This window comes from Apus apus, chromosome 6, assembly GCF_020740795.1.
Source record: "Apus apus isolate bApuApu2 chromosome 6, bApuApu2.pri.cur, whole genome shotgun sequence".
Classification (NCBI taxonomy): domain Eukaryota; kingdom Metazoa; phylum Chordata; class Aves; order Apodiformes; family Apodidae; genus Apus; species Apus apus.
Window position 1 is genome coordinate 28,619,800 of NC_067287.1, and position 20,458 is coordinate 28,640,257.

At 40.2% G+C, this 20,458-nt stretch overlaps 1 protein-coding gene across 6 annotated transcripts in view; it reads right to left on the reverse strand.

Moving 5' to 3' along the window:
* SPATS2L (spermatogenesis associated serine rich 2 like) overlaps positions 1-20,458 on the reverse strand; it is a 155,490-nt gene that overhangs the window by 103,389 nt on the left and 31,643 nt on the right. Inside the window, exon 1 of one of the 6 annotated variants that reach the window (XM_051623635.1) lies at positions 3,826-3,844. The exons of the other annotated variants lie outside the window; for them this stretch is intronic. The gene's annotated coding sequence lies outside the window, so the exon portion shown is untranslated. Of the gene's footprint in view, positions 1-3,825; positions 3,845-20,458 lie in introns of those variants that run through there. 6 annotated transcript variants of the gene reach the window in all.

Sequence of the window (20,458 nt, forward strand, 5' to 3'; positions counted from 1 at the left end):
TAAGCCCTGCTCTTTTTTTTGTCTCTGTCCTGTGTGTATTTGATTAGTGAGAAGTTAAATTATTATATTTTCCCCATGTTGAGTCTGGTTTGCCTGTGACTATAATCAGTGAGTGAACCTTCCTTGCCCTTTGTCTCAACCCAGAAGCTTCTACTTGGCCTTTGTCCTCACCATCCCAGCGCGTGTAGGGGGTGGGGGAGTGAGTGGGTGGCCACATGGCTGGTTCTTTGTTGTTGGGTTAGGCCCAAACCAGGACACCAGTATGTACATTGCATACAGAAACTAAAGAATTAATTTTTGCAGCATCATCTTGCATACAGTTGTAGAGTAGATTTTATAAAGTAATGCAATCACATGATAACTAGTAGTTGGGTATAGTAAGTCAGCCTCCCTCTGTCAGCAAAATTCCTCCTGTTTCAAAGCAGAAATTCCTTCTATATTCTTATAAGTTCATATGTATTCCTGCTGACTTTCCTTTTTTACGTTGCTTAATGGACAGATTTTTCATGCTACACTTACTGTCATAATATTCACAGCAGAGTGAACAAAGTGTTTTGTATGTGTTCTTTGTTGGGTTTTTTTAGTAAGAAAAGTAGTTGGCTTGAAATTCGATAAAAAACGGTGAAAGGACACTTCTCCCAAGCACAGCATCCAGAAACGAAAAGTCTTGGGGTCAGAGGACAAATGGTTCAGGCTTGATGGGCCTAATTTTTCAGGGAATTCTTTTATGGCCACAGAGATAGTCAAAAGCTCTGAAGTAACATCAACCTATTTTACTTAGCCACGAGGAATTCTGTGTGATGGACAACTTAAAATAAACATACCGGAGGAAGCACAGTGTGTAGATTAGTCAGAGAAGGACAAAATAACCAAGTATCTTACAGAGTCCTACAGCACAGACCTTCAGCAGCAGCTATGATAGAAACTATTCTCCTTGGAATTCCATTATTTGGGCCTTGGTTTGTAAAAGGACCTTTTGTCCTTCAGCAAGTTTTGAGTGTTTGTGTTTGAAGGACATATTCTTCTCTGCTATTTTTAAGAATTCAATGCTAGCTACACATCCTGTTCTCAGGTCTTCAAAAGCAGCAAAGGTAGCCTTAGTTCAGTCTGTTCACAGCTACACAATAGAGGAAAAACAGTGTACATCACCTAGCCATATTCTTTGCTTACTTTCGAGTCCAACAGTGGACTCCTCTGTGCTTATCCTTAAATGACATTGTCAATCAAAGCCATCATTTTTAAGCCTTATCAGTTACTTCAACTGGATTTTAAGCAATCATCCTCTGCCTTTACATGTCATTTCACTATCAAGAGCAAAACCCTTCAATTCAGAGGAAGATGACTATTCAGAGGACATCAATGTATTAATTTCTCTTGTCATTAATGAGCTAGTTTGTTTGTTTACCACATAATACTTGATTAGGCAAACAATTACAAATGCAGCCCCACAGGTCTCAAGCCCACCCTAAGCAATCTAAGCAAATACAGTCACATAAGATAAATGTTTAGCAGGAGATGTATATTACTGCCAGGGTACATGGTCCTAGTAAAGTGTATTCTCAACTATGCATGTGTAATTTTGTTGCATACTTCTGTGGTCATTGTTATGCTGTGTATACACCTGGAACAACATCCATGTACTCAGCATATCTCAACATACACATATTTTATAAGCCCCAAAAAAATCAGAAGAAAATTAATTACTGAGTTGCACTACTTCTCCTATTTACTACTTGTTCTGGTAACCCTAATTCCTTATTCTTAAAGATGAAATAATGTACTTTTGATAGCAAAACAAGAACAGTTCACACAATAATACTATGATGTAAGTGGCAAGGTCTGCTACCAGGAGAGGAACCAGACATTTTGGGAGCTATCACAAGCATATGAGGTTGAATGTTTTATGTTCCCTTAGTGTTAGGTAGTGCATGGAGTAAACCATGGTTGGGATGCGGGTCAGGCTCTGATAAACAAACTTAACATTTTTTTGAATTTAAGCAAGGATCACAATGAGCTATTTTCTTCCCATATTACTTCCCATGTTTACTCCATGTTACTCTTATGTTTCATTTATTTTTCCCCACATCCATAACCTGATGTTTTCCTGAACAGTTTAAACTAAAAGCTGCAAATTTTTACAGAAAAAAAAAAAGTTTGTCAGGTCCCTCGAACCACACTAGTCAAACTACTTGACAGTCCTGGAGAGACAGCTAAGTAGCTGGAAATGTCATGTGCTCCTCAGCCTTTGGAACAGAGCTGTCATTAACTGGATCTGAGACATTACTTACCAGTGTGGTTAACTAATTTGAAAGCCATGCCTCCTCTGGCAGAAAGATACCAAGCCCACTCACTGAAGTACTGCAGTTATCTTAACACACTTCTTAACAAGACCATCAAGAGTCTCTGAAGTATTTTCTTCAAAAATTACCACCTATGCAGGATTTTACAAAGCCATTCCAACCGTGTTGAGAAACACTGGTGCTAGATATGCTTCAGTTACACCATACCAGGGGATCTCAGGTCAGTACAACTGTCTTTTCAAATTTTTACAACAGAGTTTCAGTTTTCTCAGTTAGCCATGTTCCAACTGGGAAGAAACTTCAGACAATTGCCTACAATACTTGGTAAAAGATTAAAAAAAAAGATATTCAACTTTCTTCCTCCTTTTTCCTTGTACACTCAACTTTTGAAGCTACAAGTTCTGGTTTGTTTTCAGTTATTTTTAAAAAGCATTATACACAGTGCAGTATCAGACCAGATCTATGTGAACATTTGTGACTATTGTAGAACTTTCCAGATCACTGAAATTTACTTTTTTGATCAGACAACATGTATAAGAAAGCCAAGCTGCCACTGCCAAATAGGAATGGGTAAAGAATGGCAGATGTTACACAGCTGGAACCTTGCAGAGACACTGTTATGATGACTACCAATAATGGCAACCCCATGCAGGCCTCTAGTTTCTGTGGTTAGGTGCTGTACTTACTTTTAAAGGCTTAACAGGCAAGGAGGAAAAGCATGACAAGAAAATTTGAGAGACCTAAAGCCATTTGCCTTCAGTTAGGCATCAAGTGACAGATACAGAGATAGGACCTATGTCTCTGACCTCCCAGAACACTGTCCTCTCCAGTCTGTTTTCTTTTCCCCTCTTCCATATGCTTCTAAAATGGAACTAAACCAGAGTCAAATAATAAAATTTTCAAAGACTCCTGAAGTGAAGAAGGACACTAAATCCTTATCAAGGGTCTAGCTGCCTACACAAGGAAGTTGCATATAAATTGTGTAAAAATTTTCACATTTTCTTTGAAACTACAAAGAAATAAGCCTGTGTCCCATCCCATCTCCCTGCCACTCAGCACACAAAGTAAATGCACTTTTCAGGGAAGAAGCGCATTGGAAATGCATCCTTTAGCTTGCATTGCTCATTTCCCTGCTGCCCCAAACAGGGCGAGATAGCAGAGGAGATGTATATGCACAGAACAAGGTTTATTGCAAACAGTACAAGGCTCTTAACCGTTTTAAAGTAAAAGAGAGAAGCACAGTCAAATTGTGGGAAAATTGGGAGATCAGAACAGAACATTGAAGCTATAATGCAAAAAGTTTCTAAGCAATAAAATGTACCACTGATAGTCAAATCAATCAATAAAGGTAAACCATTTAAATGCTGGCAGCCTTCTTATTAACAAGTTTTATACTTGGATCTAGAACATTAATTGCCACCTGTAAAAGGATCCTAAAATCTTAACACTTAAAACTCAATGATGAAAAGTTGCTCAGTGTCAAATTAACTAATATAAACACAATAAGGGAGTTAATCTCTCTCACCCTCACACGGCCTCAGCTGGGTGTCCCTTTGTCCAGTCCTTAATTCTCAAGAATTCATCCCTCTGGCAGGTGTCCTCTGGAGAGAAGGTCCAGCACCCCTCCTGGGAAAGTGTAGGGGAGTCCCCCTGATCACAGATGGGACCAGGCTTTTCTAGAATAAAGTGGATTGTCTGCTGTCATTTAACTATTTAGCAGTACCTCCAAAATCTCTCATTGGAGAATAAAAGGAAAACAGTGGAAAAAGCCAAGAAGACCCTTTTCTCACCAAGCAAGCTCTTCTGTTTATCTGTTCCTTCTTATTTTGTCTCCATTTCAGGTCTAATTGTGACTAGGCTGGGCTCTGTGTTCTTCAACACTGGAGAGCAGCTGGTGTTATGAATATCAACTTGGCCTGTGTTTGTAATTTCAAGGTTATTACCAGCTCAGAGCTTGCTAAGTTTTTCCTTTCCCATGGGAATCTTTCCACTCCAGGCCTGTAAAACTGAGAGATAAAAAGCAATTGAATCATAGAGGCAAACTGAGGCAGGCATACTGAGAGACTGAGAGTTCTCCTACACCTGCACAGAAGAATTAGGAGATTTAAATTAAGCTGACAGTCACAAAAAAGCTGTTGGAAATTTTACCAGGATATGTAAGTAAGCCAGGTAATATCACATCCAAAGGTTCTTGTATTTTATTGGTGATAAAAGTAACACCCCCACTGTGGAAAGTCAAATGGCTGGAGACAGTTTTCAGCCAGCTGACACTCATCTAAGTAAAATGCTTTGATAGGGAAAACAGCTGCTAATATGCATTTCTGCAATGTTCATTGGACCAAGCTGTGTCACAACAGCTGTGAGCGAAAGGACTATCTTGGAAACACAATTATACAGTTTTTCCTTTTCCCTTCATGCTTTCCTTGCAAATGTGGAGGATCAGCAGAAAGACCCACAGTCCTGGCCATTGCACTACAGCTGCCAGGATGGCTCCACAGCACTGAGCCACTGAGGCTCAGTGGTACAATGATTGCAAGTCTTTGCTCATCTCTTCCAGGGGAGGGGAACAGTTTTTCCCTTGTCTTGTTAGGGCCCAGACTTCTTGTCTAATGGCTACTTAGTTTTTGCAGGGATATTAATTTTATCAGCAGGCTCTAGAAAGCAGATAGGTGAATGACAATGATCCATACTAGCTCAGACAGGGTAGACTGATTATTCTGCCTGATAGCTTAGTTGTTTAATAACATGTCACTCTGTAAACAAACAAGATCTACAGCAGCAGCAAACATACAGCATTTCCTTTATATCATACAATCTCATCCAGATGCCTCAATGTTGCCATTTTAAAGAGCTGGTATACAAATTCTCTGCACCTCACGTGAGAAAATTTGAAAGACCAACATACAAAAAAAAAGACTAAAATGAAAGCTATACACATTCCAGAAAACAAGTAAATAAATGGAAACCTGACATCTGCTAACAATTGTCATTCCCAGTTGCTAATTTTGAATTTGCCAGGAATTCCTTTTCCAGCACTAATTTTCTGTATTTGTACAGTTGCATCCAACCCTGAAGCCAAATAACTCATTTCAGTCAGCAACGCTGCATGATGTGACGCCCATCCACTCTGCCACATTTTTAAGTTTTCTATCCAGGTAACAGGCACACCAGCCTCTGGTTTCTGCCTTTTGGCTTGCCTACAGTGTAAGTGCCCCCACACTCCCCCTGTCTCACTTACCACTGGCTCACTTCTTGCCCAGTGCCAAGTGTCAGTTTATAAACTAGTAGCTCTGCTGCAAACAGTCTAGTCTATGTGACCGCAATCTTCACAGCACCACCTGGCAGGTTGGCCTTTGTTTTAGAGGCAGCTTCCACAGATGGTTCTGGTCTTTGGCAGACTCTGACAGACACTTCATACAATTCTCTTTCAAGCTTGCTCCTGTCACAGCCTCTAAAACCCAGTTGTACCTGTGCACTGCAGCTCAGCAATACACTGAGGTCCAGTGAGAAGCCAGTGAAAGATACTGTTCTTAATTACCACACAGTATCCCCAGCTTCTCAAAGAGATGAAGAGTCTGTTAAGATGTCTATTAGATTCCATCAGGCACTTACTACATGGATAACACCATTGTTTTAGGACATCTCTGAGCTGCAAACTGCTGGAGGATGGGAAAATATACAGTGAAGTAGTTTTTTCTCTGCTTGTTTGCCTTGTTCTCCTACTGTAAGACAAAGGAAGTTCACAGGCCATAGTCCAGCTCCACAGAACTATTTAATAGCAAGCCCTCACAGTAAAGGCCTATCAGATATTAAACAGACAGGAAAAGATATGACAATCTTCGCCAAGAGGCCAAGGAGAATAATAGGCTGGAGGGACAATTGATAGACCCAGCACAGACACAGGACCTTTTCTGTCTTGCTCCAAGGCCTTTGGACCTTCTCCCTGTTCAGAAGGCTAGTAGGACATGAGGCAACATCTCCCTGTTTGCAGTTTTTGTGACTTTCAGTTTCGTACTGAAGCTTTGCCATCTCAAAGCTGTTCTTTATCCAGAGAGCTCAAATTCATCCAACCTCTTTTGCCAAGCAGCCAGTCTCAGCTGCTGTTATCCTTCCTGTCTTGGCTACCTAAGCTTGCAGAGTATCACTGCAGCAAGACAAAAAGCCATGCCTACTGCTTCTTGCCAGCATTTAATGAACAAACTAACTTCTAGAAGTTACTCAAATCCGAATCAATTTTGCTAGATGACTTTCATGATCTGTCAGTTTCTTCACTACCAACACTTCATAAGGTAAAATTCACTCTGCATTTCTACTTATTTACTTGACCTTTAAAAGAGGGACACTTTTCACATGTGCAAGCTGGCTGATACTCTTTCTAAAAATCACTAACCTCTTAGCCTAGGCAGATACCTGATATCCCCATTCTTACATATTTCCTCTGGACAGTGAATAGGGGGCAAGGCTTTTGACTCTGCATCTTTTCCTTTTCAGTCATGATTTGGATTGCTTTTGCAGAATCCCTCAGTTATGTGAATGTGTCAGACAGTAAAAGCTAAAATACATGAAAATCGGTGAAGCCTTCAAATGAATTACAAGCACATTAAATACAGTGCTGCTAAATACAGTGTCAACTCTGAAGGTCAGACTCTGGTTTTGTGAAAATTTGCTCATTGCAATAGGAGCCAGTAAATACAGTTTTTTGTTGTATGCCTTTAACCTCCAGGCACAGAAATCCTTTCTGTCCTTTGCAGCTGACACACCCTAAAACACAGCGTGAGAAATATCATAAAAGCAAGATAAATAACAAGTCATACCAACAATCATCATAGAATGCCAGGTTGGAAGGGACCTCAAGGATCATCTGGTCCAACATTCTAGGTAAAAATGACACCTGTCAAGCTGAGTCTTAAAACTGTCCAATGTAGGGGAATCTAGCGCCTCCCTTGGGAGATTAATCCAATACCTAAAATCAATTGAAATCAATCAACTGGAAATTGCCAGAAGGTAATCTTTATGCCAAACAAAAGATTAAGTTGTACCCTGTAAACAGGGCCATGCTAACAGTCACTGAAATCCAGGACAGGAACAGAAATCAACTCTACAGTTTGCTAGATGTCAGAAGATACTTTGAAAACTGTCAACAGTCAGCATTTTAACTAGATAAAGATGCACAGAATATCTGTAGGATTTTTCAAAACACAAACAAGCTCAGTTCCCATAAAAGTCAACAGGGACTAAGCACTAAATGGGATTTTCAAATGCAATGAGGGATTTACCTACTATTTCTAAGTGCTTGTGTATCTTTCAAACTTCAGTAAACTCCTTGTGAAAAGTTTTTCACAAGGGACTTTGGGTTAACAGTGAACTAAATTTCAGTTACAGTGAACTGTGAAAATCGAAGTTAGTCACCACAGGAATACAGGAACTGACATTAACACTTATAGCAGGATTTGTACAAGTTAGGATTCCAACATGTCCTCTCAACCAGATCCTTAGCTGATGTAAAAGGGCACCAATGGGACCTTTCAAGACTGACTTTTTATGCTTAAATCTAAAAGATAAGAACCCATAAGGCACAAAGTATGAAATCCACATCCTAATAACAATCGCATGTAATATCAGGCTTGAGGGATCAATGTTCCTTCAAGCTTGATGCCATCTATCTCACTTCAGTTTGAATTGATTTGTAAGCTGGTGTGTATTGATCACATGCTTAAAATAGTATGTGAGTTTATGTATTCCTACATATAAAGAACATGCATCCATGTTTAAAAAAATACAAGGACAAAATGGTAAGTCATTATTTTGCAATGGATTTAGCAGTTAAGCATATTGCTATACATTTCTTAGCAAAGAACACCTTAGTTGGGCATTTCTTAGTAGAAATCAACTTAGTTAGGGGCACTGCTCATATATATGCATTTATCATTTATGCAAGTATTCCCTGCATAGGTCATGTCAGCCACTGGGCATCAGCTTCTTTGTAGAAATGGAGAAAAATTTTTCAATAGATGTATTTCTTCCTCTCCCACCCTTAAGTCCCTTACAACCTCACTGTACAGCTACTACATGCAATGTAAATAAAACATTCCAGGTACCTGAACTAAATGTAGAATTTAAAGCTCATCCTGAATATGAAATTTTCCCACATGAAAAAGGAAAACCTTGGAGGCTTACAGAATGCCCAGCCTCATGCTGCAGACACTTAGTATTTCTCTGGGTGACACTAGCATGAGGCCAAGGCACCCTCCACCTCATGCAATCCAGCCTTTTCCTTGGTTCTACTGTGGCTCAGTTCTGGCTCACATGAATGGAAATTCTTTATAACTCTTAATAGGACTGAGCTCTGTATGACAATATCACCTATGAAGATATAAAGTGCCAGTTGTTATACACATAATGACTAGGAAAGACACAGTTTTGCCTGTGATAATGTATGATCCAAACAGAACAGCCACATGAACAAAGGTAGGAAAATTATCACCCTCTTGAAAAGATGCACCTGAGGCATAGAAAGATCTAAAAGTTGAGCAAAATCGCATAGGAAGGCCCATCCAATCCAGAACTGGGTATTTCTTCCCAAGAACACTTGCATCACAACTGCACAAACTGAGCAATTACATTTACTGTTTGACTGTGTTGAAAATACTTCAACATATTCACCCCAGGTGCAGGCCTAAAAGGTGCTGCTCTGTTGGCTAAGACAGTAGTCTTTCCCTAACTAAGATTTCATAAAATTTCCATGCCAGTCTAGAAATTAAAGTAATTACAGAAATAAATTAAATAATTATCCTGGTATTCTATTTGAAAAACACTTTTTAAAAAAGAATGATTTAACAAATACTGTTATTTAATACTAACATCCCCTCTCTGGTCCAGCTTCACCAATTGCTTCAAGTCCTCTTAGGTTACATGCAACATGGGCCTCCTCCTTCACTCACAGACATCCCAAATCCTAGTCTTTAACTGAGCCACAGGGAAGCTAAGTGTCCTGGAGAAGCTTAAATGACCGTGTGTTCAGTCAGAATCCAGGACTCTTTTTTTGGTAAGCATGCTGCTATTACAAGAATTTGAGGAACAGGAACATAAGCATATGTTTCAGGGGTTATTTTTTTCCAGTTACTTAATGTCTGAATTAATCCATCATGAAACATACAAGTTTCATTAAGATTCACCCCAAGCAAAACATCAGGTTTGAGAGTGTCCACGTACATTCAACTCCAGCCACAGTTCACCACCTTGAATACTCATTCCACCAAACTGGTCCTGGTAAACACCAGACAAGTTATCCTGGCTCCTGCACTTAATAAAACAATTTTGCTGACAAGTGTGTAGCTGGTGTATTTCAAAACCACAGGCTATCTTTGAAAAAATCTTTCATACACGGTCACAAACCATGTTGGCACAGTAAGGAACAAAACTTTGGACTCTACAGTCTTTCAATAAACCAGAAAAGTGTTTTGAAGAGGGGGAAAAAGTGAAACCCCAAAACCTTTCCAAAGACAATAGTTAGCTATATGGCCCAGAATGTGATGTGCAATGAAATTCTCTGTCCTACCAATACCTAACATCTATGCCTTACTTATAATGCACTGCTGCATCTTCTCAAACAAAAATGTACAACTGAGACATTTCATGAAGGCAAGTTTCATTTGTCAGTTCTTCCCACAGGCCAAGCTAATTTTGTTCCTATCCAACTGCAGCCAAAGATCTGTTCTGCATTGAGTGCAGATCCTCCCAGATGCTTCCCAGCACTCTCCCCAAATGTCAATGGCATGCAAATTAGTTCCACATGCAAATGAGATCAGTGAATGGTGACAAAAACGTCCTGCTATTCCAGTTCTATGACTCCAGAGAAACAAGTCAGCCTTGCTACCTATAGGTTATCTTTTACCTAAAATCTCTGTTAAACATTTAGTGGCCAGATGCAGAACAACACACAAATCTTAGTGTCCTTGTCACATGAGCTGACTTACTGGCTCCCGGGATTTATTACTCGGTTTGGTGGCAGGTAAAGGTGGCAAAATCCAGTTTCTAAAATGGCAAGAAAATGTTGTTGTATGGGTACTGATGATTCAGTTTCTTCTCCCTGTGTAAGAACCTGGATAAGCTTTATATGAGTTTATATCAGGGTATTGGAATGAGGAATCCCCCTCTCCCTTATTTGCTAAGCAGTTAATTACTTATGGTTCCTGTAATCGCCCCAGCCTTCCCCTATAGATCCACACTCCTAGGCCAGGGAAGATCAACCTCATTCCCCCACACCTCATGTCAAACATTTGTATGCAAAAGTCATGCTAAGTCTCACAAATCACTGGACTTGAGCCCATCCTTCTCATGAAAATGAATAAAACTCACACTGTATAAGCCATGTTATACTAACAACTGGGAACATGCGGATAAAAATGATGGTTCAAAAAGCACCAGTCCAATTTCATTTTTTCTTTAGTAATTAAGATGTCATGGTCCCAGAATGTACTTATATAATACTATTCCAGCAAAAGCAAATATTGAGGCAGATAAGATTCTATTTCAAGAAATCCCAGTCATCACAGAATCATTAAGGTTGGAAAGGACCTCTAAGATCATCAAGTCCTACCATCAGCCCAACACCACCATGCCAACTACACCATGTCCTGAAGTGTTGCATCCACACATTTTTTTAGCAGCTCCAGGGATGGTGACTCCACCACTCCTCTGGGCAGCCTGTTCCAATGCCTAACCACTCTTCCAGCAAGTAAATTTTTTCCTAACATCATTGCCAAGGATTTCCAGGAAATGTAAGTATTACAGAGCAAGTGAGTTTATGGATCAAAAAAACTTTTGATTCCTTTACCCAATTCTTTTGTAAGCGTTAAAGGTTAATTTCAACCCAAGCACAAATCCATTGCAGCCACAGTACCTAGCTAGAGTCCCTTATTAGGGGCACACTTACTAAAGAAGATTTGAGGAGGCTCTCCCTCCCCTCTCAGCTCCTGTCACATGGGGCATATACTCCTAGGACACTAAGTGAATGAACTGTGGTGACAATACAGTTCTTGCATGCCTGCATCCTCACCACAGCCACACCAATTAATGTAGTTATACTGGGGAATCCATCTGTTAGATGGACCCTGGTGGCAATGGCCCTACCACAGCTACACAAATACCCAGTTCTTTTTCTCCCTAAAGAAAGCATTTGTGTGTATCCACAATCCACAGTGAGAAGAGAAGCACCCTCCTCTTCAAAATAATTGCCCAGCTGATATTCATGCCTCTTTAATCTTCGCATTCAAGAAGAAGGAATCAACCATAATGGTCTCAGAGACAAGTCTGAAGTATGCCAAGATACCAAGGTACATTAAAGCACTCAATTTCATGCAACACAGAGCAGAAGCAAAGCCTCTCCCTCGGGTGTGTGCAAGGCCCTGCTGTGGACAGAGTGCTGACACTGCATGTCAGTGAGGAAAACACAGCAGAACAAGACTGAAAGCACTGTGTGACCTTGGAAGAGCCTGGCATCCCTGGGGAGATGCACAGCAGAAGCACATCTCCCACAGGGCCCACAACAGGATATATTTCAAACTCTAACATAATGTGAAGGCATTATAATAAATTTCTTATTTACAGCTACCAGAAATTTGCTTTTATCTCTGAAACCTCCTAGGTCTGTTCTTCCGTCAGCCTTGCAGAACAGCTAGGAGCACTTCCCTAGATGATTAGAAAACCAGTAGGAACAAGCCAAACAAACAGGTTTCTGATACAGAACACTGGTTAATCATTTGTCCATTACATCAAACTTTTAACAAAGCTTCACAGCAGAGATGTTTGTTAGGGAGTATTTATCTCCTCTTTGAGGTGTGTAATCTGAAAAGTTCTTGTATTCTTCCAAATTGTATCTTGATGCTCATTTTGTTACATTCAGCTCCAGTAATGTCATCTTGTAGTATAAAGCAGAAGCAGTTATGCAAGAAAAGAAAGTTAAGAGGGGGCTCAAAGGCAGATAAGTGTCTGTTTTAAGCTTCCTCAATAACATGCATGTCCTGACATTCTCTCAGTTGAGTGGTAACTACGTATCGAGCTAACTGGTAAGCCTGTGTAAAGTGATGTGGTGATCCCACCTGCACACGGTCTTGACAAGCAAGTTCCTTTCTGTTACTACCCCAAAGAGTGGAATTTCTGACAAACTTGGGCATACTGTGATCACTGTACTTCAATATGTCTATAAATTCAGTGCCTGACTTTCAGCAGCAACTCTGCTTTTTCTGTCACTTAAGACCCACACATTAACTTTAGAAATACTGCATTTTAAAAACAGATAAATGTTTATATACATAGTGGTCATTATAACAGATTTTAATTTTTTTTTAATTCAGAGGCTGAACTGCAATAATGTATATGAGTGAAGAAGACATTTAGTATCAGTCTATCAAGAGAACAGCTTAAAAAAATCCCACCAAATATTCAGGACTTTATAAATAAGTTGTAGATCAAAGATGAGCTTAAAATACCACATAGTCATCATTGATGCAAAAAGCTGGAATGTGCTCTTTAACATGTTAACTGCTTCATTCAACTTAACATTCTTCAGCTTGCCCTAGAAAAGACTGCAAGGTAAGGCCCTTTTCTGTTACAGTGCTGACTGTGCCAGTATGACAGATGTTTCCTGTCCTATTTGCTCTATTAGCGCTTCACTCAATTTCTGTGTTTTCAACGAGCACTGGCTAACAAATAGGTTTTGATCCTTCTTATTTGTGCTCTTGCCTCTGTATCAGGCCAGCACAGAAACCTCCAAATTAGCTCAGAGCATTAACATTCCAAATTCTTCATCTTTTGCACAAAACCCAGGATCATATTTTCTTCTGAGTTTGCAGAGATGGTTTGAAGAGGCTTTTCTGCTTGGCTTATCATGCTTGCATTAAGACTTTCATACTTTCAAATCTCTACTACTCACTTCACATTTTCCTATTTTCCACTTTCATTTTTCAACTATGTTCTTGGAAGTGTCACTGGGAGGGAGGATGGAGTAAAAAAACCCAAACATAACTGAGTGCTGAGCTCACTTTACCATATGTGAAATTGCAGCTACAAGCCAAGGCATTTTTTGTATCATTTAATCTATTGCAGAAGATGCCAGAAAATGGAGAAGCCAAAAAGATTTAGCAGGTAGTAGGCCAGTATGCGAGCAATGAAGGCCTATTCCAGCCGTCAGTTAAAGCAACAGAAAGACTGGATCAGGGCCTAAGGATTTTAAATCTGATGCTGGGAGGCTCTTGCCATAAGAAAAACCTTATTTGTGCTACAATATAATCAACTCTATTTTGACACTAACAGTAACCTTTTCTAATTACGCCCAATGTAAACTGCCTCTTGAGACAATCCTTTTCAGTGCCCACAGACAAAATCTGTGGCAAACTGAGAATATTTAAAAGCAAGGAGTACATAGCTCTGTGTGTGTGTTTGTACCTCAGATCACACAATAGGCTTAACAGTGACCATGAGCATTTCTAGGTGACTTGGATAGGTCTTATAATTAGGGGGGAATAGAACTTGAATACCTCTTCCAACACAGATGTTTACAGCTTTATATTCAGCAATATCTTTTGTAATGTTATTTCTGTTTGAATAAATGGACAGGAGACAAAGAGAGCAATGGTACCAACCAGCAAGTAAAATTACGCACTTGTACATATTCACAGGAACTAGACCTTACAGTACATCTAGAAAAAATAAGATTCCCATATGATGGGTTAGACTCTCACATGGCAAAAACTGGTGCAGCTCTTATCTGAATGGCTCATAAGGTGTTCCTTTATGCTGTTGACTCTCTCTAGGTTACTGCCATTTGAGTTACAAGGATACCAAAAGAGTTAATCAGCTTGCATTTTATGTTTTTTTGGCAATTTAGGGGAATATAACAAGGTAACAGCCTGCTACAGTAAATAATTAAAATTAGCAAAGGGGCAGCACTACAATTATGAATACATGACCTGTCTATTAGAGCTATACCCACCTACTGAAATGAAGTAAATCTTGTATCCCTCATCCAAACAACCTTTGTAGCTCTTAACTATTATTTTTTGTTTCTACATGTTTTCCAAATGCCCAACAGACTTCTAATGGATACCAAAGACCCAGACAAGTTATTTGTGGAATTATTTTGCTAATGCTGTTTATAACTAGGATCTCTTTCCTACAGCCATATGCTTACATGTTCAACAATCACTCTACTTAACCAAGTTGCAGAGTTGCTGCAGCATATGTCATTTTTCTTTTAGATATCCCTCAGTCCCTTTCCAGTCATACAATGATCTACCTAGGTATTTTGACCAGATAGACCCTGCATTACCCTGCATGATCTCTTCCTCCCCAGGTAAACCCCACAGGACAGGATAACACCTGCCCAGTACCATCTTGATCCATGCCAAATGCCAGAAAACTTAACTGAAAAAATATTCTAGAGAATTATTTATCAAATTGTCACCTTTCACTACAACATGTACATTTTGAGACAGAAGAATAACTTCCAAGTCCCTCATTGCAATGCTTACACTTGATAACTGAAAAGCCCTAGTCCAAAATTCAGAAGACCACAAACCACATTGGCTCGTGACACACAGCCAGCCCTCTTCTGTCAAGCCACTGTGAGTGCAACATACAGCTGCTTAGTACATGGAAAGTCTACTGATCTTGCAAAGGTGTAGCACACCTTTGTTTTGTGTAGACACAGTTAAAACTGGTCACAAAATCATATTGCCAACACAATGGAAGAAAACACTAGAGCAGGATTTGTTACCTCTGTGCTGAGATTATCTAAATCCAATTTCCTGAGCTCTTTAAAGGTGCCTGAAAGAAGCTGGTGCTAACCCACTCTGTATTTGCTCAACCACTTGGACAGACTCTCACCTTATCTTCCGTTGTAAGTGTGCAGGTTTCAGGCAGCTGCTCCATCATTTGCACCACAGGCATCTTGTATCACCTGCAACACACTCCTGTCACACCTACCAGTCTGCTCCCACCGGTTACCAAGTTGTTGATGAAAAGGTGAGTAACAAAAAGAAAGGTAAATTATGAGATCTACTTGCAGATATATAATCCCTAAAGATTGCACAGCCTCTGCTGCACAGTTTCAAAGATCCTTTCATCCTCTTTTCCTACGGAGACTTTTTTCCCTAACCAAGTACCCAAACTGCCCATCTCAGCCTTCATGTCAGGCATGTCCTGCTCTGTGTGCACTGTACCAGCTCTGGGCAGGTTCAGCAAGCTCCAGGAAGATGCTCACACAGTAAAGATCCTTGTGTGTCTTTAGGTCTCAGCACCTTGATATCAGAAATCCCTTATCATGAACCACCTGGTAGGAAAAAAAAAAGTGGACAACATAGATGTTCCACCTCAGCACTGCAAAAGAGCATTTAAAATGCAGCCCTTCTGAAGGGCTCTCCAGAGCCAGCCCTCTGGGCATGCTCAGTAAAAGCCTGACTGCAGAGCCTACAAATGGCTTTCATTTCTCATTTTAAACTGTCACAGGTGGTTTCTTCCTCAACTTCAGATATAGAGGGCCTGCCACTCTCTGGTAGCACTGTATCTTAACTGCTTTTACCTCACATTTCACTGGGTGACAGACATGGACAATGCCAAAGCGTCTCCTGTCTTCCAGGAACAATTCTGTTATTTCATACCGAGTCAGATGACACAGCAACGGGCTCAGGGACAATAAGCATTAAGTCTCATGTTTGTACATAAAGGTGTCCTTTGGGGACACAGTCCTGCTCACGCACAAAAAGAAGCAACCTGGTGTTTCACCTCCATGGGAACCAACAGGCTACCTTTAGATCCCTCCATCAGCTTGCCCCTGTGTCCTGCTCCCAGTCTAGCTTCCAGGGTTCCTTCTGCATTGCTCTAAATGTATGTATTGGACTGAGGTTTTAAATATCTCAATGCCTTTTCCCACCCTCTCCCCAAAATTTCCGATAACTCATTCCTCTGTGCCTCATCATGTGGCTTTTTGCTTCTTGATAGAGAAGCTGTGCATCTCAAAAGGGTCAACACAAGATCTGCAGACCTAACACAACTTGTACTTCATTTCCACAGTCACCTTCAGTGCTTTCTATCTGTGCTGCTGAGGACAGGTAAACTCTCAAGGTTTATACAGGGAGCCACAGGTAGGCAGGAAAGCAGGACCCTCCAGCCCTTTCCAGGGCCTGCAGGACCTGAACTAGTCCACAATGAGTCACAGCATCACATCACAGCATCACATTACTTATCTGTTGTTATTTAAAAAAAAAAATAAAAAATATATATATATAAAAGGATAGCTTTTCAAATGGAAGAATGAGAGCTGAGATTAACTTAATAGAAAGATGTAATAAAGAGCACTAGCAGCAAACCCATGTGCTGGCTGTTGCTAACACCTGTCAGCACCACTGCGATAACATTTGTTTCACACATGTCCTGGCTTGGCAGGCACCTGATTTACATTTTCACACTTTGTATCGGCTTTCTACACACTTGTTCACTAGCATATTGTTCACACGTCAGATAGTACCATTATCTTACTTTTCAGTGGTAAGTGACATAACTAGGTTGTTACACAAGACAAAACTTTTGCTCTGAATTACAACTGCATCAAAACACTATAACCTTGAGGTAACACATGAATTAGTGACACAGCAATTTTATTTTAAACAGCCATTAACCTGTTAATTACTATGAGCCTATTTAATTTCCATATTTCTCCCTACTGCATTGTAATAATGAACTCTGCCTGTTTAATTAAAAATGGTAACAAGTAACCGTGACTCCGCCAAACCAACTTGTCCCATTTTCTAACATGCCGAGGTAGGGCAGACCTGTACCAGAGCCCTCTCTTTTTTAATAAATGACTTCACAGGGAGCTGGCCTCCAAGGGGGCCAAAACTGTTATTCCAAGGTGTGCGTTTACTCACCCTGAAGGATGCAGCAGTAAGAATGCTTTGTATCATTTGCAGCTATGTAGGCAAGAATGATGGACTGATGAGCAGGCACTGATACTTCTGTCTTGTATCTTAAGTCAGCTTTGCTTTTCTCTGATCACTCCAGATGTATCGCTGAAGGAGGAGTGCCATTAGACACTTACAGACTTTGACTTATTTGCAGACCCTAAAGAGCATTATTTAATTGTATTATGGCAGAGGCTTAAAGTCAGATAACATATGTAATATGGGACCACACTCCTCATAGAAATTATGACCTAAACAGACAAAAGGTAAAGGGAAATGGAGCATCCAAGAAACTAAGTGATCTAGCCATGATAAATCCATTCCAGAGTTTGTAAAAGCACCTAGGTATTTTGGCTTTGAGTTCCTGTTCTACTGTGTGAGTTCATGCTTTTCTCCAGAACTCTTAAGTTTTACACTAAGGATGTTAACATTTTCCTGAGGCAATTGTCCAGTGTTAAAAAAGGGTAATTCCTAGGTAACATTTAAGCCATAAATGAGACAGCAACAACTAAGTTACTATGATTGATAATGTAAGACCAGGAATACTAGCAACTCTTTGTTATGCAACAGTGTCTTCCTTAACAAGTAGCTATTAACAGAGGAAGCTCCATATCTGCATACAGAGCAGTCAGTGGGGCAGTGCAGAGACACAGCAGATCACAAGAGCAGAAGCTATACCCCCTGAGGGTAAGAACCCTGAAAACCCCAAAACATAAAGATGTGTGGTTGTTGAAAAGGTTATTGAATAACATCTAGACATATTTCCAAAGAATGATGTAGGCAGGCAACTTGGAAAGGTCTTCAATTGTATGAGTTTCTGCAGATCAGCCAGTTACTGGGCATTCATAGATACAGGAACAGGCAGCAAACAATTCCTTGGCTCCACTGAGCAGCCTCATCTGAGCTTTAGGGAAGATTACGAGTCACCGGCTCTGGGGAGAGGCTTTCTCTGACTCCTGAAAACAATGTCCCTCCACCAGCATGATGGACATTCTTGTCAGGACCAGCAAGCAAGTTTTTCTCACATGGTTCTGCCCTTGTAAATCAGGTTATTCTCATTCAAAACAGGTCTGGAAATTCAGAGAGCTGGCACCCCTGTTAACTCACATCTCTAGCACGGGGAACAACCCAGACATTTGTGTGGAGTTTGTAATAGATGTTTATAACACATTTTGTTACTCTTTCAGCTTTGCTGTCTGAGGTCCTAGCTGAGGCATTTTTGTAGAGCAGCAACCTCAACTGTAAGAGAATCAAGCAAGGTCTTTACTGTGCCATTTTCACAAGTGATTGCCTGTGCTCACTGCAGGTACCAAAAGTGTGCAGTTATATCTCAGTCATTAGCGCACTTGTTTTGTTACAGCAACAGAGCTCTAGGCATGGAAGCATTGCTACGGTCAAGAGAAAGAGATGGGGATGAGTATGTGGTGGGACACACAAGAGGAAAAAGAGGATTAACTTTGATGGAGAACTAGGCAGAAAAGTCTGGGTCCAGAGTCAGTTACTGTCCAGAGGAACAGAACCAGAAGTGCAGAACAGAAATGGGATGATACTTGCAGGCCTCACTATAGGGAAGAAATCTGTGTGCCCTGTTAGGATGGTGTATATTAGTGGATTATGCAAATTTTTATGTTAATACTTTACCTCTTCCTCTCTAACACCAAGACCAACAGATTCTCACTTGGACACAGCTGATAAAAAAGCTTGTAACTTTGAAAAGTCTATTAATTATTAACAAAATATTCTGGTAACAGCAGGGAAGTTCTGAAAATATCTTGCATGGTAAGATAGAGTTGTTTGAGGATAAGAAAGGCAAATACTACAAACTGTGATACAAGCATCTATCAGCCCACCATGAAGTGGGAGGGACAGCTTGTCAGATGCCAAAGTTCTCTGTTTTCCAATGAGTCTGTGTTACAGGATACCAACCTATTTCCACTACAAACACACAGGGGTTTTTTTTATACACCACCATGCCTATCTTACAAAAGCCAGCCTTCAGACAAAGAAATTGACATGGCTCAGTCATTAAATTGGTATCTGAGATCACTACTTTGCCAAGCCATATGACAAAGTCTAGCCCTTGGCTACAAAACATCTCCTGACAACTCAAGGAGTTCTCTCTGTTTTGAGTTAATCAGCTAGTTCCCAAAGAAAATGGGACTGTAACAGTCACAGTGTAGAAGTAATTTTTTTGTGCATGCAGGATCATGTCTTGTGTAACTTATAAATTTATTAACAGATTTCAAACTAAGTTGAAAGAGGAATGGACAATTCAGAGTTAAGAGACGACAGGTGGCTAGATAGAGGACGCTACCTAATCTGAGGGATTGGCTTTTGTTGGAAAACATAGTTGGAAGGCTACTCCTACAAATTTTGCAACTAAAAAAGTCAAAGTTTGTATAAATCATTAAGTAGAAATCTATAGAAACCAGATTTGTTTCTGCAGTTCTTCATTTCGTCCCAAAGGAAGAGAGAAGTTCAAACCTTTTCTTGGTGGGATACTCTTCCCACATTGATTTATCAGTGGCATACAACTCCTATTACTGTATCACAGCATGTGAATGTGGGACTAAATACTTCTCTAAGTGACAGAATGGCAAGCAACAAATACAGCATTTTGCTTAAGCAGCTAAAAGGCTACTTGGGTACAAACACTGAGGCAGATAAAGGTTATTTAAGCATTCCTGGCACCAGCTTCCTTTCTCCCTTGAATACTTCTTTTAACTCAGTTTTCACTTTAACCTTGTCCTTCATTTATGGAATGTCATTGAATTAATAAAAGAGAAAGTATTTTCTTTGCTGTCTGTGGTAATGAAGCATGTTGGCTTTGCTTGCTCTGAGACATGGGTGTGTCTCTAGCAGAAGAGCTTGCTGGCAGCACAACAGCTGCTATCACTGTCCATATAACTAGAATCATGTTCCATGAATGTATGACCCAGGGATCATATAAAAACATCTAATTATAACAGAGGGCTGCATGTTTAATAGAAACATTCAAGTTCTACAAGCAAAGGAAGACAGAACACTTTATGAAGGGCAGGATAAAGGTTATTTTGCTGATTTTCACCTGATACAGTGCTTTTGTAGTGCTGAAAATGCCACATAGCCTTCACAATGGAATTACGCACCTCAGGCTGTGGAGACAAGACTGAGCACAGACAGGTAGCTGGTCACCCACTGTCTCAGCTGAGACCTCAAAAA